Source organism: Malaya genurostris, chromosome 1, assembly GCF_030247185.1.
Source record: "Malaya genurostris strain Urasoe2022 chromosome 1, Malgen_1.1, whole genome shotgun sequence".
Classification (NCBI taxonomy): Eukaryota; Metazoa; Arthropoda; class Insecta; order Diptera; family Culicidae; genus Malaya; species Malaya genurostris.
This window is the reverse complement of record NC_080570.1, coordinates 121,965,955-121,990,001: the sequence shown is the minus strand read 5'-3', so window position 1 is coordinate 121,990,001 and position 24,047 is coordinate 121,965,955. Positions and strand designations below refer to the sequence as shown.

General features: G+C 39.9%; 1 protein-coding gene across 1 annotated transcript in view; it reads left to right on the top strand.

Annotated features, from left to right (window-relative positions):
- The window catches only part of LOC131425663 (alpha-2 adrenergic receptor), a 708,037-nt gene that overhangs the window by 663,777 nt on the left and 20,213 nt on the right, over positions 1-24,047 (top strand). The gene's annotated exons all lie outside the window — the stretch shown is intronic.

The window sequence follows — 24,047 nt, the reverse complement described above, 5'->3', positions numbered from 1 at the left end:
CATCATCTCAATTAGCAGTTACAAAGGCATTCCATATGATTTGACAAAAAATATTGACTGGATTAAATACCAAAGTAATATTTCAAGTGTCTTAACTTCAATGGAAGAGCTCCCCCCACTTAAAGAATATGACTTCCCCTTCCTAGCCCCTTTTCAATGATGGAATTTTCCATAGCACTCATGTCTTGAAACAATAACGCTCCTGGGTTGGACAGAATTAAATTCAACTTAGTGAAGAATCTGCCTGACCTTGCAAAAAGACGTTTGTTGGAATTGTTCAACAAGTTTCTTGAGCAAAATATTGTCCCACCTTACTGGAGGCAAGTGAAAGTTATCGCCATTCAAAAGCCGGGGAAACCAGCTTCCAATCACAGCTCATATAGACCCATCGCAATGTTGTCCTGCATCAGAAAATTGATGATTGCCTTGCATTACTTTCGTCTGACATCCAAATTGCCTTCGCTCAAAAATAACAAATGGCATCTGTATTTTTGGACATAAAAGGAGCATTTGATTCAGTTTCCATTGATGTTTTTTCAGACAAGCTCCACCAACATGGTCTTCCAGCGGTTATAAATAATTATTTGCATAACCTTTTGTCAGAAAAGCACATGCATTTTTCATATGGCGACTTAGCATCATTCAGAATTAGCTACATGGGTCTCCCGCAAGGTTCATGCCCCAGTCCGCTCCTTTATAATTTTTACGTGAATGACATTGACAGCTGTCTAGTAACCCCCTGCAAACTAAGACGATTGGCAGATGATGGCGTGGTTTCAGTTACTGGACCCAAAGCTGTTGAACTGCAAAAACCATTGCAAGATACCTTAGATAACTTGTCCGTTTGGGCTGTTCATCTGGGAATCGAATTCTCTGCGGAGAAAACAGAGTTAGTCGTCTTTTCAAGAAAGCATGATCCCGCGCAGCTTCAGCTCCATATGATGGGAAGAATGATCCAACAGGTTTTAACTTTTAAATACCTCGGGGTGTGGTTCGATTCCAAATGCACGTGGGGAGGACACATTAGGTTTCTGATAACAAAATGCCAACAAAGAGTAAATTTTCTTCGAACAATAACAGGATCTTGGTGGGGTGCTCATCCGGAAGATCTAATAAAATTGTATCAGACAACGATACTTTCAGTGATAGAATATGGATGCGTTTGCTTTCGTGAAATAATGCTCTACTGTAACGTTTTATTACTCGTTTTTGGTGTGTGTCTTTGCTGAGTGTCATTGCCATACTGCCAGCACGATAACTAAAAATCGACAATTTATTCGAAACTACTTCCAAATTTTATCCAATCAAATTAAAAAAAAAAAACAACATTTTAGTTGTTTTGTGATCGCTGGATTTTGCATGTTCGAAAAAAACCGTGTAACTTCAGATATCCCCGTAAAATTAAACCGTGTAACTTCGGAAATCGGCATAAAAACCGCGGTAAAAATAATGCGGGTCAGTAATGTCAGAGACATAACTGGATGTCGTGAATACGAAAACAACTGACATGTTCCTTAACACTTCCGAATATCAATTAGTTGATCAATTGTATGAATTATGCAACCATTCCCCTTTTTCAGATTTTTCGCAAAAACAAAGAAGACTTCACTTGATCTAGATTACTGTGAATTTCACACAGCGAAAAGTGCACAAATCTAATCAAACTGTTCTAGATTTGCACTAAACTGAGGATATTTACCTTCGATTTGCGAAGAAGAAATCCTAATAGTTCTTTAGAAAACTTTTAAATCCATTAGAACGGCTGATTTTGTGTGATGATGACCGTTGTCCTCTTTTCGTTGTTTTTTCACCAATGCAAACGACTGGCAGCTGTGTCGTAATCGCTCTTGTCGAAAGCGAAACTAGCTTTGCAAACGACACACAATACATCTGCTCGCAGTGGCGATAGAATCCAAACTGATCCAACTTTTGTTAAGAGGTTTCTTTTTACGTGATTTCGTTTGTAGCCTTTTCACTAATGGGCGGTCCTAGCGGTTATAAAAATAGCAGCAAATAGAAATTTAATTTCGATTATTTCATTTCGGATTTACATTTCATTGAAAGAAACTATCAGGAAAGCTGTACGGAATTCATTCCTGCCTTTCGGAAGGACCAAATTATGAAACTCACTACGATATTAAGCACTGTTCGGAACATTTTTCTCGAACGATTTGTTGCACAGCAGCAGATATTTTGTTCTCTTCCTCAGAACGCGTTCTGATTGGCTGGTGTTTTTTTTTATTTATAACAATTTTTATTCAGGCCAATTTGCGTATAGCTTTACGTGGCCGATTTACCCATGTTTTTGTTACATAAAATTATTTTTTTATTGTTGGATCTCGTTGTCACCCTTCTTCTAGGGGGAGAGGAGCTTCCATTTCCTTCTAGCGAAGATTGTCCGTCATTCTGTCCGTTGCTCATATCATCCATTGCTACATCGTTGGAATTGTGAGTGGTTTCCGTTTCCTTGTTTTCATTGTTGATCGCAGTCTTGGGTTCATTTGCAGTTGCTGTAGATGCGCTTTGTACATTGATTGCCGTTGATAGTTGGTTAGATGGTGAAGGTGCTTTTGAAACAGGAGCACTGCATTCACTAGTTTCCGTTGTCGGGTGGTTGTCCTTGTTTTTGTTTGTTTTGTTTGTTTTCGTAGTTTCAGTGCATGGTTTGCCGTAGTGTGCAGGTTGTTCACAAAACTGACATGTAACCAATTGATTTTCTTACGTAATCAACGTTTTACACGGATGTATCCCGTCTTGACCACAAATGATGTAAGATGGAATTGCTTTACGTAGTTGCATACGTACCACTCGCACGCCATTCCGGATACCCGGAAAAAAATTCCGCCATACTTCCTTTTCGATGGAAAGAACTTCACCGTACTGCGACATACATTCCCGAACATACCCCTCGCTGGTCTGCGGGGGAAGGTCATGCACGCGTACTTCTATGGCATTGTCCACCATGAACACAGGGATTTTATATTTAACATTGTCATGATCAATACTGTGCACCCCGTTATTACCCGAAGCAAATGCAATTGCATCTTTTTCACGTTTAAACATAATGTACACACAGTTCGACGCCTTGTTGAATTGAATCTCACTTACATCATTAACGTTTAGATGCATTCGTTCCTTAAGCAAGATTTTAATTTCGGTTGCTGCAGGTCTAACTTTGCAGCGCTTGAAATCAATACAAATTGAATTTGGCCTTGTAGGCCAAGTTTCAGGCTTTGTTAAATCGTATTTGCCCATTTCGTACACTCTATTGTTCACTGCACTGTATTGTCTTTGTTTCTGTCGTCGCGACCGTAAGAAATTTTCGACTGTGTCGTTTGCGATGCGAGCACGAACTGATTGGCTGGTGTTGACATGGGTCAAATGAGACAGGTTTTTCAATAGTGTACTATTGAAATACTTTAATGCTTTTTCTTTACACGCTTAAGTTGAAAAATTTCGATTCTATTGGTAGTTAGATTATATAAATCCATTCACAGATCACTGAGCTATGACCATTAAAAATACGAGAAAGGCAAACGGGCCTTATGAATTATCCTCTTTGATACTCGTTTATTCCAAACATATCAGGAAAGTGTAATTTTGAATTATTTGAGATTATGTCACACAACTGAAAATTTTATCATAAAATTGTGATCATATTTCCGATGGCATGTAGCAAAATTTATGTTGATTCGTTAGATACAACAAGAGATATTCACGATCAAAAACTTATCACTCTCTCAGAGGGTAAATTTTGAAAAGGCGTCCCATAGTAAAGTAAGTCGTATTCACGACAAAAAAACTCAATGTATCGAAATTGTGTTCTTTCCTTCGTTTACCATTCTCGGTTTTCAGTGAAAACCGTATACTATTGCAGCGTCAATATTCAACCGAAGCTTCAAGAACCGATAATCACAGAAAACGTTACACAACGATTTTTACATACTGATTCTTGTATCTAGTTTTGGTATTGGAGACTGATTTGGCTTAAGCAGCTCTCAAAGTTCATCAATAGCGTTCTAAGCAGCCCATTTTTCAAATAATTATCCACACTTGAAAGTTCACGCGGAATTCGATCGTACTTTCAAGTTCTCAAAAGTTCCGCGTGTACTTTTAAGTAGCAAGAAAGTGGACTTTTTAGGTAGTTGTGGAACTTCTGGTTGCTTGGGTCTTTATAGCCAAATTTCACAAATTTCCATTCTATCATAGAAAGAATTAGAATGGAAATTCGACTGATTCTTCCTACAGACGTTATTTTGGCTTTATTTGGTCGGAGGGAAACGAGTGACGCTTTGTTGCAGTGAGAGACGAAAATGGTGTGTATGCGTTACGCACTTCATAAATTTATATTACTTGATTTAAGTTTTCCAAAGAGTAGGATAACGGAGATATTTAGGCCACTTCATATATGACAAACTTACTGGCCACATAGCAAACTTAGTGAATTTAATCGATGTTAAGTAACCCATGTTGCATCAATTTATTTATTTATTTATTTATTCATTTTGGAGCAGGGAAAACCCCGGTGGAGATGAAATTTGGCAATTACTCTCTCCAGCAGGCATAAAACCTCCTCATCATTTGTATCAACAGATTACAATGATCCAACAGATACATTTGGCCTTAACACTAACAATTAAAACTAAATCTATAACCCTATCTATAAGCATTACAGGGCAGTAATAAGGCAGTTAGAATCGGCATAAAGATTGAAGGTTAGTGATCGGAAAAAGGATGGTGGATGACAAAGAAAAAGTAGAAGGGACGATCGAGTTAATTTCGACGAGCAAATCTAGTTAGTTTCCAATGGAGATTGTGGAGAGATGGAGTGGGAAAGATCACAATAATCCAGCAGATACCATGTCATATTCTTATTACTGATAATTTAAACTACCCCTATTACTAACCTTAATACTTAAGAAGTAGAGAGGTAATTCAAAAACAATTTTTTTTTTAATTTGAACCTAATCACATTAAATTACCTATTGCGGAAGGGGTTTTCAAAGATATTACAGCATTTGGTGGACATTTTTACAAAGTTGGCCAAAATAAAACCAATCCTAAAGTGGGCCAAAATACCTCTGTTACCCTTAATGTACGTGTAGTTTGGTCTGCCATCCTGCTTTCTATAAGTACTTAAAGTTGTTCCATATAAAAGTTAAAATTTTAGATGTTTTTGTACTGAAAAGGCCAAATCGTGCACAATTTTCAACAAAAATCTGTAATTTTTCGTTTTTAGTGATTATCTCGAACACAGTAAACATTAAAAACAATTAGCAAAAAAGTTCCTTGAGGCACTTTTCAAGCAACATTTAAACGATTTCGCATTTTTTATTTCAATACTTCCTGCACCGGGTCCACTCGATATCTTCGGCAGTCCATTCCCGTCTTCTTCGTCGTTGCTGTTGGTTTACCCGAAAGCCATTCAACAGAGAATACACGTGAAACTAGCAGAATATACAAGCATCCTAGTTTGGATGCTCTGGAAGTTGACAAACTCTGGAAGTCGATTTTCTTCTTTCTATCTATCTATCTGTCTATCTATCGATGGCCATGTTTGCCGGTAAAGTTGATTCTTGTCTCGCACCTAATAAAACCCATGTTGGTCGGGTTGAACATCAACGAGAATCTGTCCCACAGACACGCACACACACCCACAAACAGATACTCAATAGCACTACTATGTTCTATCGCAAGCGAACGCCATAATCAAACACTATTATCATAATAATTTAATATAAAGTCAAAAAGTTTTCCTCTCCATCGCCCATTGGAACCGAATCCTGGTCTGGTCCATCGAACGTGTGCGTCGTATATCCTAGTGAAACCGTTCGTCAGGTCTGGTTCTCGTTTTAGCAAAATTTAATTCCCTCATCTCCACTTCAGTATAGAGTGATAAAGTTTTGAAGCATATCCATTTTGCCTTCTAATACATATTTGACACCATGTTCGATACCGGGATCGAATGGAGCTGAATGTGAGGAACTCGAACTGATGCGAAGAGAGATTTGTGTATTCATCTTTCATCTAAAATTTCCGCCCGGGGATTGAACATTTAAAAACTGTTGATTCTTGATTTTCAGCAGACAAGCAGAGCAACTTTTCACAGAATTTAATATATTTGCTTTGTTTTAGTGCAACTTGAACTCAATCATCGGAATTGAATTAGGTGATTGGTGATATGGACAGGACTAGGACAGGACTAGGACAGGACTAGGACAGGACTAGGACAGGACTAGGACAGGACTAGGACAGGACTAGGACAGGACTAGGACAGGACTAGGACAGGACTAGGACAGGACTAGGACAGGACTAGGACAGGACTAGGACAGGACTAGGACAGGACTAGGACAGGACTAGGACAGGACTAGGACAGGACTAGGACAGGACTAGGACAGGACTAGGACAGGACTAGGACAGGACTAGGACAGGACTAGGACAGGACTAGGACAGGACTAGGACAGGACTAGGACAGGACTAGGACAGGACTAGGACGGGACTAGGACAGGACTAGGACAGGACTAGGACAGGACTAGGACAGGACTAGGACAGGACTAGGACAGGACTAGGACAGGACTAGGACAGGACTAGGACAGGACTAGGACAGGACTAGGACAGGACTAGGACAGGACTAGGACAGGACTAGGACAGGACTAGGACAGGACTAGGACAGGACTAGGACAGGACTAGGACAGGACTAGGACAGGACTAGGACAGGACTAGGACAGGACAGGACTAGGACAGGACTAGGACAGGACTAGGACAGGACTAGGACAGGACTAGGACAGGACTAGGACAGGACTAGGACAGGACTAGGACAGGACTAGGACAGGACTAGGACAGGACTAGGACAGGACTAGGACAGGACTAGGACAGGACTAGGACAGGACTAGGACAGGACTAGGACAGGACTAGGACAGGACTAGGACAGGACTAGGACAGGACTAGGACAGGACTAGGACAGGACTAGGACAGGACTAGGACAGGACTAGGACAGGACTAGGACAGGACAAGGACAGGACTAGGACAGGACTAGGACAGGACTAGGACAGGACTAGGACAGGACTAGGACAGGACTAGGACAGGACTAGGACAGGACTAGGACAGGACTAGGACAGGACTAGGACAGGACTAGGACAGGACTAGGACAGGACTAGGACAGGACTAGGACAGGACTAGGACAGGACTAGGACAGGACTAGGACAGGACTAGGACAGGACTAGGACAGGACTAGGACAGGACTAGGACAGGACTAGGACAGGACTAGGACAGGACTAGGACAGGACTAGGACAGGACTAGGACAGGACTAGGACAGGACTAGGACAGGACTAGGACAGGACTAGGACAGGACTAGGACAGGACTAGGACAGGACTAGGACAGGACTAGGACAGGACTGGGACAGGACTAGGACAGGACTAGGACAGGACTAGGACAGGACTAGGACAGGACTAGGACAGGACTAGGACAGGACTAGGACAGGACTAGGACAGGACTAGGACAGGACTAGGACAGGACTAGGACAGGACTAGGACAGGACTAGGACAGGACTAGGACAGGACTAGGACAGGACTAGGACAGGACTAGGACAGGACTAGGACAGGACTAGGACAGGACTAGGACAGGACTAGGACAGGACTAGGACAGGACTAGGACAGGACTAGGACAGGACTAGGACAGGACTAGGACAGGACTAGGACAGGACTAGGACAGGACTAGGACAGGGCTAAAACAGGAAATATTTGAATCATCAATCTGATTACGACTTCTAAGGTCTTCTTAAACGTGGATTATTACGCGGAGTTCGGAACACTTCTGAAGCAGTTTTGTTATGGGGACTTCAGAACTTACGCGGATTTCCTAAGTTGCGCGTTATTTTTTAATGCCGATTTCCGATTTTTCGAAGCAGCTTTTTATGCGAATTCCCAAAGTAACGCGGTTTTTTATATACGGATATCCGAAGTTACGCATTTGTTTCACGCTGATTTCTGAACTTCCGAAGCAATTTTTTACGTCGATCTCCAGAGCTACGCAGTTTTTAAGCGGTTTTAAAAAGTTGCGCGTTTTTTAACGCGGATTAACGAACTTCAGAAGAAATTTCTCACGCGGATTTCCGAAGCAGTTTTTTCCGCTGATTTCCGAATTTCCAGAGCAATTTTTTCACACGGATTTCCGAATTTCCGTAGTCGTTTTTTACGAGGGTTTCCGAAGCACTTTTTACGCGGATTTCCGTATTTCCGAAGCAATTATTTCACACGAATTTTCGAATGTTCGAAGCAGGTTTTCACGAGGATTTCCGAGTTTTCGAAACACTTTTTTACGCGGATTTCAGAATTTCCGAAGCAATTATTTCACACTGGTTTTCGAATTTACGAATCATTTTTTTTACGAGGATTTCCGAATTTCCGAAGTTGTTTTTTTTCACGGACTTCACACGGATTTTAGAATTTCCAAAAAAATTTTTTTACTCGGATTTCTGAATTCCCGAAGCAGTTTTGTATGCGGATTTCCGAGTTTCCAAAGCACTTTTTCAACCCGGATTTTCGAATTTCCGAAGCAATTTTTTCACACGGATTTTCGAATTTCCGAATCAATTTTTTACAAGGATTTCCGAATTTCCGAAGTTGTTTTTTTCACGGACTTCACACGGATTTTAGAATTTCCAAAGCAAATTTTTTACTCTGATTTCCGAATTCCCGAAGCAGTTTTTTACGCGGATTTTCGAGTTTCCAAAGCACTTTTTACGCGGATTTCAGAATTTCCGAAGCAATTATTTCACACGGGTTTTGGAATTTCCGAATCATTTTTTTACGAGGATTTCCGAATTTCCGAAGTAGTTTTTTTCACGGATTTCACACGGATTTTAGAATTTCCAGAGCAATTTTTTTACTCGGATTTCCGAATTCCCGAAGCCGTTTTTTACGAGGGTTTCCGAAGCACTTTTTAAGCGGATTTCCGAATTTCCGAAGCAATTATTTCACACGAATTTTCGAATGTTCGAAGCCGTTTTTTACGAGGATTTCTGAATTTCCGAAGCACTTTTTTAACACGGATTTTCGAATTTCCGAAGCAATTTTTTCACACGGATTTTCGAATGTTTGAAGCAGTTTTTTACGAAGATTTCCGAGTTTCCGAAGCACTTTTTTACGCGGATTTCAGAATTTCCGAAGTTGTTTTTTTCACGGATTTCACACGGATTTTAGAATTTCCAAAGCAAATTTTTTACTCGGATTTCCGAATTCCCGAAGCAGTTTTGTACGCGGATTTCCGAATTTACAAAGCCGTGTTTTTTACACAGATTTTTGCAATTTTTAGGCGGATTTCCGAAGTTACACGTTTTTTAAACAGATTTTCGGATTTATGATCAGTTTTTAACCGGATCTCCGAATTTCGGAAGAAGTTTTTTTATGCGGCATTCAGAATTTACGCGGATTTCAGAAGTTGTGCATTATGTTTTGACGCGGATTTCTGAATTTCCGAAGAAGTTTTTTTTACAGGTTTTATACGGGGATCTCCAAAGTTACGCATTTTTACGAGATTTTCCAAAGTTACGCGTTTTTACGCCGATTTGCGAAATTCCGAAGCAGTATTTCACACTCATTTACTCATTTTACATCAGGTTTTTTTTTAACATGGATTTCCAAATTTCCGAAGCAGTTTTTTTATGCGGATCTCCGAAGTTGCGCTTTTTTCTACACGTATTTTCGAATTTCCAAAGCTGTGTTTTTTACATGGATTTCCGCGTTTTCGAAGCAGTTTTTTACACGGATTTTCGAAGAAGTTTTTTACAAGTTGTTCCAAGGATCTCCGAATTTCCGAAACAGCTTTTCTACGCGGAGCTTTGAATTTCCGAAGCCGATTTTTTACACGGATTTCTGAATTTCCGAAGCAATATTTCTTTTCACGGGTTTTCGATTTTCCGAAGCAGTTTTCAACACGGATTTCGCGGTTTTTTTTACACAAACTTCCGATTTCCCGAAGAAAGTTTTTACGCGGATTTCCGAACTTCTGAAGAAGTTTTTTACCCGGACTTTTTTACGCGTGTTTCCAAAGTTGTACCTTTTTTACGCGAATTTCCGAATTTCCTAAGCAGTTTTTTGTGCGGATCTCCAAATTTCCGAAGTAATGGATGAAAAAGCGAAAGCGCTCCTAGTGGCTTTCATAGCGGATAGGCGAAAGAAATGTGGACGTCACTAGGCAACCCTTTGCGAAAAAGGGTTTTGCGACACAAACATACATCCGTCGGTTCCTCGCCCTGATGAAAATGGAGCAAGGAATGCTGCCGGAAGACCATTTCCGGCGAGTCGACGAACTTGTTCGGCAGCTGAAAGATGCAGGAGCCGTTTCGACGGAACTCGGCCATGGAAAACCTTCATGATGACGGTAAAAAAGGAATGGGCGCGAAAATTGTAGGCCACGAAACAAGGACCAAAATCAGGAGTTCCAGCAAAGTTTTCCGGAAAATGCTATGGCTGTGGATCATTTAGGCAAAAGTGATCGTCTTGCCCGAAGGAAAAGCGTCAAAATGTTCGAGCACAGACAGCGGAAGTACCAGTTGATCGTAGGGTTGCGTTGGTCAATCCGACCGGATCATCAAGTAGCAGTTATTCGGTTGAATGGATACTGGGTTCCGCAGCCAGCAGCAATATGGTGAGTGACGGAAAACTCCGCTCAGAAGTCAGCATGATCATCGGAAGCGCTAAAGATCAACAAAGCATGGCTGGTGTAAAAGAAAGACCAGTCAGAGGAAAAGTTCAAACGAAGGAAGGAGGAATCATCTGGAGTAATCTTCCGTCGGTTGCTGCTTTATTGAAGGTTGGAGTTGATTTCCAGTTCATGCCAAAATTTAAAAAAATCGCCTGAAAATTAGCGCCTTTCTTAATCTTATATTTCATACAAAAACAAAAAGCAAATTACTCAGACGTTGCAAAGCCAATCGAAGTCTGACCGGAATCCATTTCTAATGTAACCATCTCTATAATCTTTTATCCCATTTGCCTTAATGTACGTAATGAATACCGGTAAAATAAAACGCTGTTTAGCTGCTTTGGCAATGAATCAGGATCTAAGTTTCGGTATAAAGAGTAGTGCCATTCGACGACAACAAAAAGCTAGTTGAATAGAAATTTATGGCATCCAATTTATTTCCTTTGAAAATGTGTGTCGTTTCTTTTGTTCCGGAACATACAATCTGAAGATTTCGAAACATTGGAATCAGTTTTTCCTGCCGCCAGCGGACCAGCTTTCGCAATCGCAATCAACGCTCGAATATTTACTCCGCGTATTACCGGCGAGAACGAGAATTTATTACAACGGCTGGTCACCGCTTGGCCATCGATTCCGGGCCCCATCCGGGCTCATCCTGTGTGCCCGCCGGAAAGCGAAACAGTTGAAGGCACGTTTCATCTAGCACACCTTCTCCCCCTACACCCCTCGAGCAGCAACATCCACCGTATACCGACTCTTGTGTCACGGGAGGTGGAAGAGTAAAAAAAACAACCAGAATTACGTGTTTTCCCAAGGGGGCGGGGGAATCGTATTCTTTTCGAGCGAAATCCCCCCCTCCCCTCGTTTCTGGCCGGATCAAATCGTCGATGATGATCGAACTTGTACCTTTCCGAAGCAGAACCCACAGCCGGCAGCGGCGGAGCACGAAAATGAAACGACGAGAAAAAAATCCGGCCACCGGACGAACCGTTCGTCATTCCCGATCAGTCTGGCGGAAGATATGTGAGTGTTTGGATAATCTCTTATCTCGTTTATTATTCAAACAAAATTTCGCTATTTTCTTCGGCTGGTGGCGTGGGAGGAAGACACTGATGCCCTCCCACAGCCTATCTTGTAAGTCATGTTCGTTGGTGGTGGAAGGAAAAAAAACGAAACGTCTCCGGCGAACAAGAAGCAAATGGATGTTTGCTCTCAGTTGAATTGTGTGTGCGTGCGTGCGAGTGTATGTTTTGTATGTACTTGGTAAACGAAACACATTTAGAAAAAAATAGAACTTTCAGAAAAGCCAATACAATCCTTACTGTACTTTTGGTTGGTTTGGCTTTTGCAATAGTGAAATCCGTTGAAAGATTTGAATCGGAAGGCACTTTTTGTCATTGCGTAATTAGTTCTGTTAGAACTCAACTAATTTTAAAATTTAAATTTTCTCAATAATCATGACCGGTCTTTCAAGCGTCACCGATTCATATATTCGCAAAACTATGTCCCAATACGGAGAGATTCTCTCTATCGAAAAAGAAAAGTGGTGGAAGAATTTTTCCCCCGGTATTTTAAATGGCGTACGTTTATTACGCATACACTTGAAGAGGCCTATACCTTCTTATTTGATTTTCGGCCAAGATACAAGAATTCCGTGCAAATCACTTGTTACCTATGACAATCAGATGGCCACGTGTCAATATTGCCAAAAAGCTGTTCACTATGGTAAGTCATGTGATAAACTGGACAAGGAGACAACTACACCAAAGGACAACGGTGCTTTCTTCCACAAACCCCAAGCAACCCCAGTACACCTGTGACAGCCGCCAACAACAATGAAGCATCCCCTTCAACGAAACCATCCAACGTATTCCCTATAGAACAAAGTACACCACCTGCAATTAGCAACTTACCCTCCAACCAACCAGCAATTGCAACCAATGTACAACAAGGCGCATCTACAGCAACTAGCAATGAAAAGAAGACGGAAATCGACAACAATACCATCGATGCGGCAATGGATGACGAGACGAACCACGAACGAAGTGCCCCTCAATCCTCGCAGGAGGGAAATGGAAGCTCCTCTCCCCCTAGAAAAAGGGTGACAACGAGATCCAACTCAAAAAAAAATTATTTAAAAAATCGGCTCAATCGGCCACGTAAAGCTTGTACGCAAATAGGCCTGAATAAAAAATATCTTTTAAAATAAAACAAAAAATGACCGGTCTTATTTGGTTTTTTTTAAAATTTTAGGTAGTTTTGCTAGCTAAGACGAATCCAAATAATGTTCCTCCTCCTTCAGTACCAACAATTTGAATATTGGATTTATTCCATTGTCGTTCCGATTGTCCTCGAAACTGGAAACTGGTTTCTCCCTTAAATTCAAATTTTCTTCAAACTTTGAGCTAGAGTTTTTAAATTGGATCACCACCTATTATGACCGGACCTTGTCCATGCCATCACTCGTAAGCTTTCGAGCAATGAAAGGTCTGACTTCTATTGATAATCAATAAAGCATTAAAGTGAAGACCCATAATTTCTCCAACGGATGAAGTTCTGGTGAGTTCAATGGATTTTATTAACAGTGTAACTGTCCACTACCAGAGCTAGACGTAGTGACAGGATACCAAATCCGACCAAGCTCGAATCTCATCTTCACAAAATTGTAGGAAAGAAATGAGGGGCTTCCGGAAACACTTATATCGTCAGATGTATAGTGAATAGTATCTGTATACGTATATAGTATACGATGCAAGGCGGAAACAATATTCCGTTAGATCGCTTACCAGCTTTTCTTTATCCTTAACTTCCCAACTTGGCCAACCGTTATATAGCAACGTAAAATTTAAAAGATTCATGACAAATTATTTAACGATGTAACCAACAAACCGAACTCTCTTCTATACGCACACCTTTTCGTATGTATTGGGCACAAATCGTTAAAAATATCTTCGGAAGACCCCCAAGGAAGTCAACTTGCACCAAACTTTTTGTTCTACACTGTGATATTTTGTTTACGTGGGGGTACATTCGGCCTATTTTCCGAAAACCGCGTGGAGAAAACCCGCAAAACTAAAGAAATTTTGTTTTGTTTTGTGCCAAATGTCATGAAATGCATCAAACGTCTAGATCTGGCGTAATCTCAATAAACCTTAAGAAAATTCGCGTAAAAAAACATCGGAAATTGGGAAATCCGCGTAAAAAAATGCTCCAGAAATTTGGAAATCCGCGTAAAAAACTGCTTAGAAAATTCGAAAACCCGCGTAACTTCGTAAATTTGCATAAAAAATTACTTCGAAAATTCATGTAAAAAACTGATTCGGAAATCCGTGTGAAAAATGCTCCAGAAATTTGGAAATCCGAGTAAAAAACTGCTTAGAAAATTCGGAAATCCACGTAAAAAACGCGCAACTTCGGACATCCGCGTAAAATAACGAGCAACTTCGGAAATTCGCATGAAAAACCTGCTTCGAAAATGCGCGTAAAACTTCTGCTTCGGAGATTCGGAAATCCGCGTAAAAATACTGCTTCGGAAATTTAGAAATATGTGCACGGAGAGACCGAAATCAGCATTTTGGCGAAAAAATTAGTTGATTTTCTGATTTTAGTTAGTTATATTTAGAGACAACTAAAAAAATCTTACTTTTACTAATTTAGATTTTTTAATTCTCATTCCCTTAATAATAATAAAATATTTGTTGAAATGGCTATTTTTTTAGTTGAATTCACCAATTAAACGTGCTGTCATTTCTTAGCTAAGGCACACTTCATTTCCATTTTTTTATTCGCTCGTTATTTTACGCTAATTTTTTAGTTGAATTAGAGAAATAAAACGTTGTTTTCAACCAACATAAAAGGTTGAATTGGTTTCTGCAATTTGCAGCTATGTGGCGCACTGTCACCGAAAAAACGTCAACACCGTAATGACTATTAGCCACTAGATGGCACAATACAACCGAAAAAAATTTCAGTCTTTGTCTTTTCTATATTGGCAGGTATAAATATGATGTTGTATTGGAGAAAAAGACATAAACGAAACATAAACTTCTTTTTGAAAAGTTTTCTTCTAACTCACTGTTCTCTTCATTCGAATTTGCGAAATCGACTCTCTCACTGAAAACTTTGAGCACTCGGAGAACAGAAACCATATACAAGTAATACACCAGACGGCGTAGCCCGGAAGGTTGGAAAATACAAAAAAACATCATTTGACATATACAATTATTACGCACAAACGCTTCAAATGCACACAAATTCTGAACAACTACACTTTCCACTAAGAGTTCACGTCATTTTTACATATCGGTTTAGAAATTTATATATGGATAACAATATCGTAACACATGCGAAAAACATCAAAACAATTTGCAAGCAGTTTCAACAAGACTGTCCTTTTTAGCTTTTTAATGAATTGTTTGTTTCAATGGTCTGTTCATGAGTTTTTGGCTAATAAACTTGTTAATAAAACCAATTTCATTTTTGTTATCTTTGTGCTGTCCTTCAGTAATGATGGTGATAGATAAATAGAAACACATTTTCTGATTTTGATAACAAAATTAGTTGTGAATGAGAATTTCTTGTTGGTTTGAAATATTGATGGTTTGTGTCCAGGATATTCTCCAACTAAACACATTCTCTAAAAATAAGAGTTTTTTTTAAGCAAAGTAAATTCTCAATTTTAACTAATTTCATAGTTATTTTGGAAATTTTGTTGTTAAAATCAACTAACTCAAAAACAGTAAAACAAATTAGGCGCAGAGCTAATTTCGGTCGTTCCGTCTGTAAAAAAACTTCTTCGGAAATCCGCGTAGAAAATAAGTGCAACTTTGAATATCCGCGTAACTTTGAAAATCCGCATAAAAATCTGCTTTGTAAATTCATGAAAAGAAATATTGCTACGGAAATTAAGAGATCAGTGTAAAAAACTTCTTCGGAAATTCGGAAAACTGCGTTAAAAAATTGCTTCGAGAATTCGGAAATCCTTGCTTTCCAAAATCGGAAAACCGAGTGAAAAACTGCTTTGCAAATTCTGAAATCCGCGTAAAAACACGTGCAACCTACGATCTCCGCATATAAAAACCGTAACTTCGGAAATCAGTGTATAAAGCTGTTTCGGAAATTCGAACATCCGCGTAAAACAGTGCTTCGGAAACTCGGAAATCCTCGTAGAAAACTGCTTAAGAAATTTGGAAATCCCCGTAAAAAAAAACCGAAAATTCGCAAATCCGCTTATTCATTTGAATCTAAGCTTATGAATATCGGCTCAACCATCTCCGAGAAAAGTGAGTGCAAAGAAAATGAATTTTTCTCAAAATTTCGTAATATTTGAAAGAAATGGTCTCCATCGAAAAATTTTAGACTCTTTTTTTGTCACCCTATACGCATATACAAGAGGGTGTTTCAGCAGTTCAAACCCCCTCCGAAAACAAAAAAAAAAGCTTGTTATGAAAACTTCTCTTCAACTATTTAAGCGAATTAAATATTGAAAAAATTTTCCACAATCAGGAATCAGAACAAATTGGCTCAAATGGCATGTTTTCCTTGATATTTGGATATATTTGATATTTTCAAGTAATTTTATACATATTTCCATACCTATGGAAACTGATCAACATGTTCTGGAAGAGCCCCTCCGAAAAAAAATGTTCTGGGTACGCGCCTGAGCGTGACCATTTCCTTGTTATGGTGGATCGAAAAATCGATTATTTTCGATTTTCCTAAAAAAAACATTTTTTTAATCATAACTTTCAAACCACTCCGTCGATTCTGTTTGAAGTTTTTTAGGGAAATTATGCGAATATTGTAAAGTAAAAGTTTTATGTTTGAAAAAGTCAATTGTATAACTTTTCATCGGTTTTCATGGTTTGCGACCAATGGGCACTATGTCATTTTATATTTTTTCCTGAACGCTGAAACAATTTCACATAACATATCCAAACATTGGCGATGTGTATTGTTTTTTGTTTTGTTTTTGAGTTATAATTTTTTGAAAATTTTTAAATTTTCGTTGGTTCCGTGTTTTTTCGATTTTCTTCAAAAAAGATGTTATTGATAAATTTATAACTTTTGAACCACTCGACCGATTCCGCTAATTTTTGGATATGTTCTGTAAGAATGTTTAAGCTTTCAAAGAAAAATATAAAATTATGAAGAGCCCATTGGTCCGTTAAAAAGTTACGAATGACGTTCTAAAACACAAATCTTCAACTTTGTAATATTCACATATTTTTCTTAAAAACTGCAGACATTTCATGACCGAATATCCACAAATGGACGGAATCGAACGAGTGGTTCAAAAGTTATAAATATATCAACATCTCTTTGAAAGAAAATCGAAAAAACACGGAAACGACGAAAATTTGAAATTATCAAAAAAAATTAACTCAAAAACAAACAAAAAATATGTCGCCGATTTTTTGATATGTTATGTAAAAATGTTTCAGTTTTCAGAAAAAATATAAAATGGCATAGTGCTTATTGGTTACAAACCATGAAAACCGTTAAAAAGTTATACAATTGAGTTCTTCAAACACAAATCTTCAACTTTACAATATTTGCATATTTTTCATAATATAACAGACAATTATTGACAACATATTCAAAAGTGGTTAAAAAGTTATAATTGAAAAAAACCTATTTTAATCCACCTAGTGGTGTAATGATGCCTTTCTCATATTACTCGTTACATCATATATATATATAACCGTGAAATTCTCTAAAACAACTGTTTATTGAGTAGAAATAGGAAAATTTGTTCGGACCTAATCTCAAAAACTCTTCAAATTCTGTTTAACCTGTAGTTCCGGAACCGAAAGTAGTATCCACAACAAATTAAATAATAAGTTTGTGAAAATCGATTTTGGCCATCTCCAAGAAAAGTGAGTGAGATCCTTTTTGCAGTTTTTAATCACCATTTCCAATTCTTCCGAAACCGGATTCAGATGAACGGAATAGCCGAAGTTGGTTCGCTTGCCACCAACAAATATGACCTACAAATTGGAACAGTTTTGAACGTAGTTAAATATATACTTACTATCTCATGCTACATTTCGATTTAACCAATTAAACGAAATCTAACAAACGAAACGAACCTGCGTTTCTGTTACTTCTGCATATGTAAGTCAAGCAAAACAGCGTAAATCAGCAGTATAAAACATGTAGTAAGATTATTATTATTATTATTATTATTATCCACTCATCGCCCTGCAACTGCGGAACCGGAAGTCGGATCCGGATGAAATTTCAAGTAGGTTTCAAGACAGTATGAACTTTAATTCAAATCAAGATTTGTGAAAATCGGTTCAAGCATCGCAGAGAAATCGAAGTGAATTTAGTTTTAGGAGTTTTTCTTCTTCACTTCCGGTGCTCTCGGAACAGGAAAAGAGGGGACCAGTAGTCCCGGATTAAGTTTTCATGCCCACAAACTAACAAGCTCTGAAAACTAGAAGAATTCATCGGACATTTTATGGGATTTGTACCTGTTTTTAACCATCGTTCGTGGAAAAATACTAATAAAATTGGTAATTTTCCACTTATCACGCTTTAGTTCCGAAACCGGAAGTCGAATTCTGATAAAATGTTCCACAAATTTTTAGGATATTATAACACCTTTCATTTGAATCTTAGTTTGCAAAAATCGGTTGAGTTGTTCCAGAGATAATTGAGTGTAAACTTTTTCTCAAATTTTCACATATTACCATATAACTCCGGAACCGGAAGTCACATTCAAATGAAATTCAATAGGAAACTATGGGACCATGATACCATTTATTTGTATCTTATTTTTTTTTTTTCAATTATATAATTTATTAAGGCACACTGCTTAAGCTCTAAGATGCCAAGGGCTTTTTCTAATTTTAATTAACAAATAACTTAAAACTAGGATAGTATATTAAGATAATGTAATGACTTTGGCAGATCCCGCCTTCAGCTGGCAATCGGCACCGGCCGGCGTACTGAATGTAACACGTTGGTAAGTATCTTGGTATTAGCCGCTTTTTTCTGTCCGTGTGGGTTCGCGGGGAACACCCCCAGGCTACGAATACCAGGCGGGTGGCCCATATTCATCTCATAGACTACAGCGGCCGTCCGTGGGCAATGATGATGATGTTACGGAGGAAAATGAAAAAAAAGAAATATATACAGAGAAGTAAATATTACGGAGAACAGAGTAAAAAGGGGATATGGGAACAAAATGACTAAGAACGACAAAGATCTAATTAGTTGACATCGAGATGGTGAAAAAACGTGGGAGGGGGAAGCAGAAAATTTAGTGACAGCAGGAAGATCTTGTTAGTTCCAATGAAGATGGTGGACAGACGAGGGATGGGGAGATTCGGGCGGATGTTAGTGTCGAACCTGTGGGTGGAGTTTCTTCTTAGCATCAGTCGAGGAACAGGGGTAACTAACGCAGATTACACTTGTATATTAATGTGTTTAAGGAATTTATATATGAGCAACATATATGAAATATCCCGACTCGCCAACACATCTCGAACCGGAACATCAGGTGGTCTACCTCGGGCCCTGAGGGAGTCCTTTAAAACAGACCTGGCGTCACAATACCCCACACATGACCATACGACATGCTCGATGTCCTGATAACCGTCGCCACAGGTGCAGAGCCCGTTCTCCACGATCCCGATACGCCGAAGATGTGCGTTGAATGTGTAGTGATTAAACATGAGCCGAGACATAACACGAATGAAATCGCGACTCACGTTCATCCTCCTGAACCAAGGTTTCGTCGATACCCTAGGGATAATGAAATGTAGCCATCGTCCCAGTTCGTCATTACTCCATGTAGTTTGCCAACTTTCAAGTGCTCTTCGACGAGAAATACTGAAAAATTCATTGAAGCAGATTGGTCTTTCATAAATATCACCTTCTAATGCGCCCACTTTAGCCAATGAGTCTGCCTTTTCATTTCCCGGAATGGAACAATGTGAAGGGACCCAGACTAACGATATTGAATAAGACCGTTCAGATAAAGTTCGCAAGTGTTCCCGTATTTTCCCCAGGAAATATGGGGGATACTTTCCTGGCTTCATTGCCCGGAGAGCTTCTATTGAGCTTAGACTGTCCGTGACAATGAAGTAATGGTCTTTGGGCAACGTTTCAATGATCTCGAGGGTGTACTGAATAGCAGCTAATTCTGCGACGTAAACTGAAGCCGGATCACTGAGTTTGTACGAAGCGGTGATGTTCTGATTGAAGATGCCGAAGCCTGTGGACTCGTTGATGTTTGATCCGTCAGTGTAAAACATCTTTTCATAGTTGACTGTTCTAAATTTATTATAAAAAATATTTGGGGCCACTTGAGGGCGCACGTGTTCCGGAATTCCACGAATCTCTTCTCTCATGGATGTGTCGAAAAACACAGTAGAATCAGAAGTATCCAAGAAATGAGCACGGTTGGAAACAAACGAAGAAGGATTAATATTCTGAGCCATGTAATCAAAATACAAGGACATAAAACGGGTCTGAGAATTGAGCTCGACAAGCCTTTCGAAGTTTTCAATCACCATCGGATTTAAGATATCGCATCGGATTAGCAATCGATATGAGAGATCCCAGAATCGATTTTTCAACGGTAAGACGCCCGCAAGCACTTCGAGACTCATCGTATGAGTCGACTGCATGCAACCTAAGGCAATACGCAAACAACGATACTGAATTCTTTCCAGTTTAATGAAATGGGTGTTCGCGGCGGATCGGAAGCAGAAGCATCCATATTCCATTACGGACAATATCGTTGTTTGGTACAGCCTGATCAGGTCTCCTGAGTGGGCACCCCACCATGATCCGGTTATTGTACGAAGAAAGTTAATTCTCTGTTGGCATTTTTGTTTCAGATACCTAATATGACATCCCCAGGTGCCTTTGAAGTCGAACCAGACCCCGAGATATTTGAATGTGAAGACCTGAGCTATGGTTTCACCCCTTAGTTGAAGCTGTAGTTGTGCTGGTTCTCGCTTCCTTGAAAATACAACCAGCTCAGTTTTCTCCGTAGAGAAGTCGATACCAAGTTGAAGAGCCCACGTGGACAAGTTGTGGAGTGTATCTTGTAATGGTCCTTGCAGATCGGCAGTTTTGGATCCTATAATGGACACAACGCTGTCGTCGGCAAGTTGTCTTAGCGTGCAAGATGTGTTGATATATTCATCGATATCTTTTACGTAAAAATTGTATAAAAGGGGGCTTAAGCATGAGCCCTGAGGAAGACCCATGTAGCTAAATCGTATTGTCGACAAATCACCATGTGCGAAATACATGTGTTTCTCGGACAATAGATTATATAAAAAGGTGTTCAAAACCGGCGAAAGACCATGCTGGTGCAGCTTCTTAGATAGGATATTTATAGAAACTGAATCAAAAGCCCCCTTGATGTCTAGAAATACTGATGCCATTTGTTCTTTACGAGCAAATGTAATTTGAATTTCTGTTGAGAGCAACGCAAGACAATCGTTCGTTCCTTTACCCCTGCGGAAACCAAATTGTGTATCTGAAAGAAAGCCATTAGTTTCGACCCAATTGTCTAGACGGAAGAGAATCATTTTTTCGAACAACTTCCGGATACAGGAAAGCATAGCAATCGGCCGATACGAATTGTGATCGGAGGCTGGTTTCCCAGGTTTTTGAATGGCGATAACTCTCACTTGTCTCCAGTCGTGTGGGACAATATTACCCTCGAGGAACTTGTTGAATAAATTCAGCAAGCGTCTTTTGGCGGTGTCAGGCAGATTCTTCAACAAGTTGAATTTGATTCTGTCTAACCCCGGGGCCTTATTGTTACATGACAAGAGCGCAAGTGAGAACTCTACCATCGAAAACGGTGTTTCGTTTGTATTTGATGTCGCGGCGCGGGAGATCTTCTGTTCCGGAACAGAGTCTGGACATACTTTTTTAGCGAAATCGAATATCCAACGGTTGGAATATTCGTCGCTTTCGTTCGTGGTGTTTTGGTTTCGCATTCGTCGGGCTGTGTTCCAAAGAGTGCTCATCGATGTTTCTTTTGTTAATCCGTCAACAAACCGTCGCCAGTAACCTAGTTTCTTTGCTTTAACTAAGTTCTTCATTTGCTTATCTAGCGCTGCGTAATTTCTATAATTATCAGGTGTTCCATATTTTCTGAACTTTTTGAATGCTAAAGATCTTTCCGCGTTCAGTGATGAGCACTCTTTGTCCCACCACGGATTGGGGGGAAGGATGTTAGTTTTCGCGCCGGGTACACGTTTCGTCTGAGCTTGAATCGCGGAGTCGAGAATCAAGCCAGCAAAAAGCGTGTACTCTTCCTCCGGAGGAAGTTCTTGTGTTGTTTCCAGTTTCTCAGACATCGAATTTGCGTAATATTTCCAATCAATATTTCGTGTGAGGTCATACGAAACATTGATTGTCTCCGATGGTCTTAATCCGTTGGCGATTGAAATTACGATAGGTAGATGATCGCTACCGTGGGGATCGGGGATTACCTTCCACTTGCAATCCAACCGTAGCGATGTCGAGCAAAGGGATAAGTCTAGCGCACTTGGTCTTGCTGGTGGTGCAGGAATCCGTGTCATTTCTCCCGTATTCAATATTGTCATATTGAAGTTGTCACAAATATCATGGATCATAGCTGATCTGTTATCGTCATGAAGACAACCCCATCCCGTACCGTGTGAGTTAAAGTCTCCTAAAACCAACGTTGGTGCGGGAAGGAGTTCTATGATATCACTGAGCCGCTGATGCCCAACCGAGGCTCTAGGGGGAATGTAGATGGAAGCAATACAAAGGTCCTTACCTTTGATTGTAACATGACATGCGACAACTTCAATACCTGGTATCGAGAGGAGGTTAATTCGATAAAAGGAATAGCACTTTTTGATTCCCAAAAGTACTCCTCCATAGGGGGTTTCTCGATCCAAACGAATAATATTAAAATTGTGGAAGTTGAGAGATATTTCAGAAGTTAACCAAGTTTCGCACAATGCAAATGCATCGCAATTCGTGGTATATAATAAATGTTTGAAGGAATCAATTTTTGGGATGATACTTCTGCAATTCCATTGTAAAACAGTGATCAAATCCTTGACCTCATTGGATAAATTAGCCATCGAAGGATACAATCGCTGAAAGAAGGGGCCATTTTACAGTCAACTGTTTCAAAAACGTCTCAGCTACGGGTACAAAGGTCATCAAAATACCTTTCAAGGGGTCAGAGATATTGAAAGTTTTAAAAATCCAGTCCACTATATCAGAGAATTTAATAAATCCAGCATTTGGTTGATTCTTTGACTGGTCTTTAGGGGCAATTGAGTTTTTGTTTGTCTTAGGAAGTGTTGGAAACTCCTTATCAGATCTCAGTTTTTCTAGATCAGGAGCTATTCTTTGCTTCGGTGTTTTACTAACACTACCATTAGCTGTTACTTTTGGAGGCCCCTCAAGGGCAACCTTCGAACCCTTACTAGGTAGCTTATGAGAGGAAATATTTCTCCTTTTCCTGTTGCTACGAGGGATGGCCGAAGATGTGCCTTCGAGAGGGTCGTCTGAATCGCACTCGTCTGTTGACAAGCAAGCATAGGGATTTGCAGATGGGCTTGGTGGTGTAGCACTCTTTAGCATTTCTGCAAATGTGCGCTTGGAGCGTTCCCTCAAAGAGTGCTTTAGCTTATCTCCACGCAATTTGTAGGTGGGACATGCTGAGAGATCATGCGGACCCTCACTGCAGTAGAGACACTTTTCAATGTCTCTTCCGCAAGAGCCATCCGCATGACGCTCTCCACACTTCGAACAACGAGGCCGATTCGCACAATGGGAGGCTGTGTGTCCTAATTGCTGGCAATTAGTACAGTTCATAACCCGCGGCACGAAGAGACGTACGGGTAGACGAACCCTGTCCAGAAGGACATAATTTGGCAAAGCCGAACCAGCGAAGGTCACACGATACGAGTTCGATTGAGGATAAGATTTTGACCCATCCTCGGCGATCGATACTGAATGCAAGCGTTTGCAATCCAGTATCTTCAGATTCTTGAGTAAGGGGTTTTTGAAACCGCCAACCCCGTGCTCAAGAATATCTGCGCAAGTCAAACCTGCATCTGTGACCACGCCGTCTATTTCGACTTCGCGGGCTGGTACATATACGCGATAATCCCGCGTAAAGAGCTCATTTCGAACGATCTCATTAGCCTGCTTTAAGCTGGTCAACGAGACCCTGAGTTTGTCGGAGCGCATTTTTACTATTTGTGTGATAGTCGGGTAATGTGACGTCAGGTTCTTATTTAATGTCAATAAATTCAATGTTTTATCTTTAGATTTGGTCCGGAAGTACACCACATATGGACCGGTCGATAGCGAGGG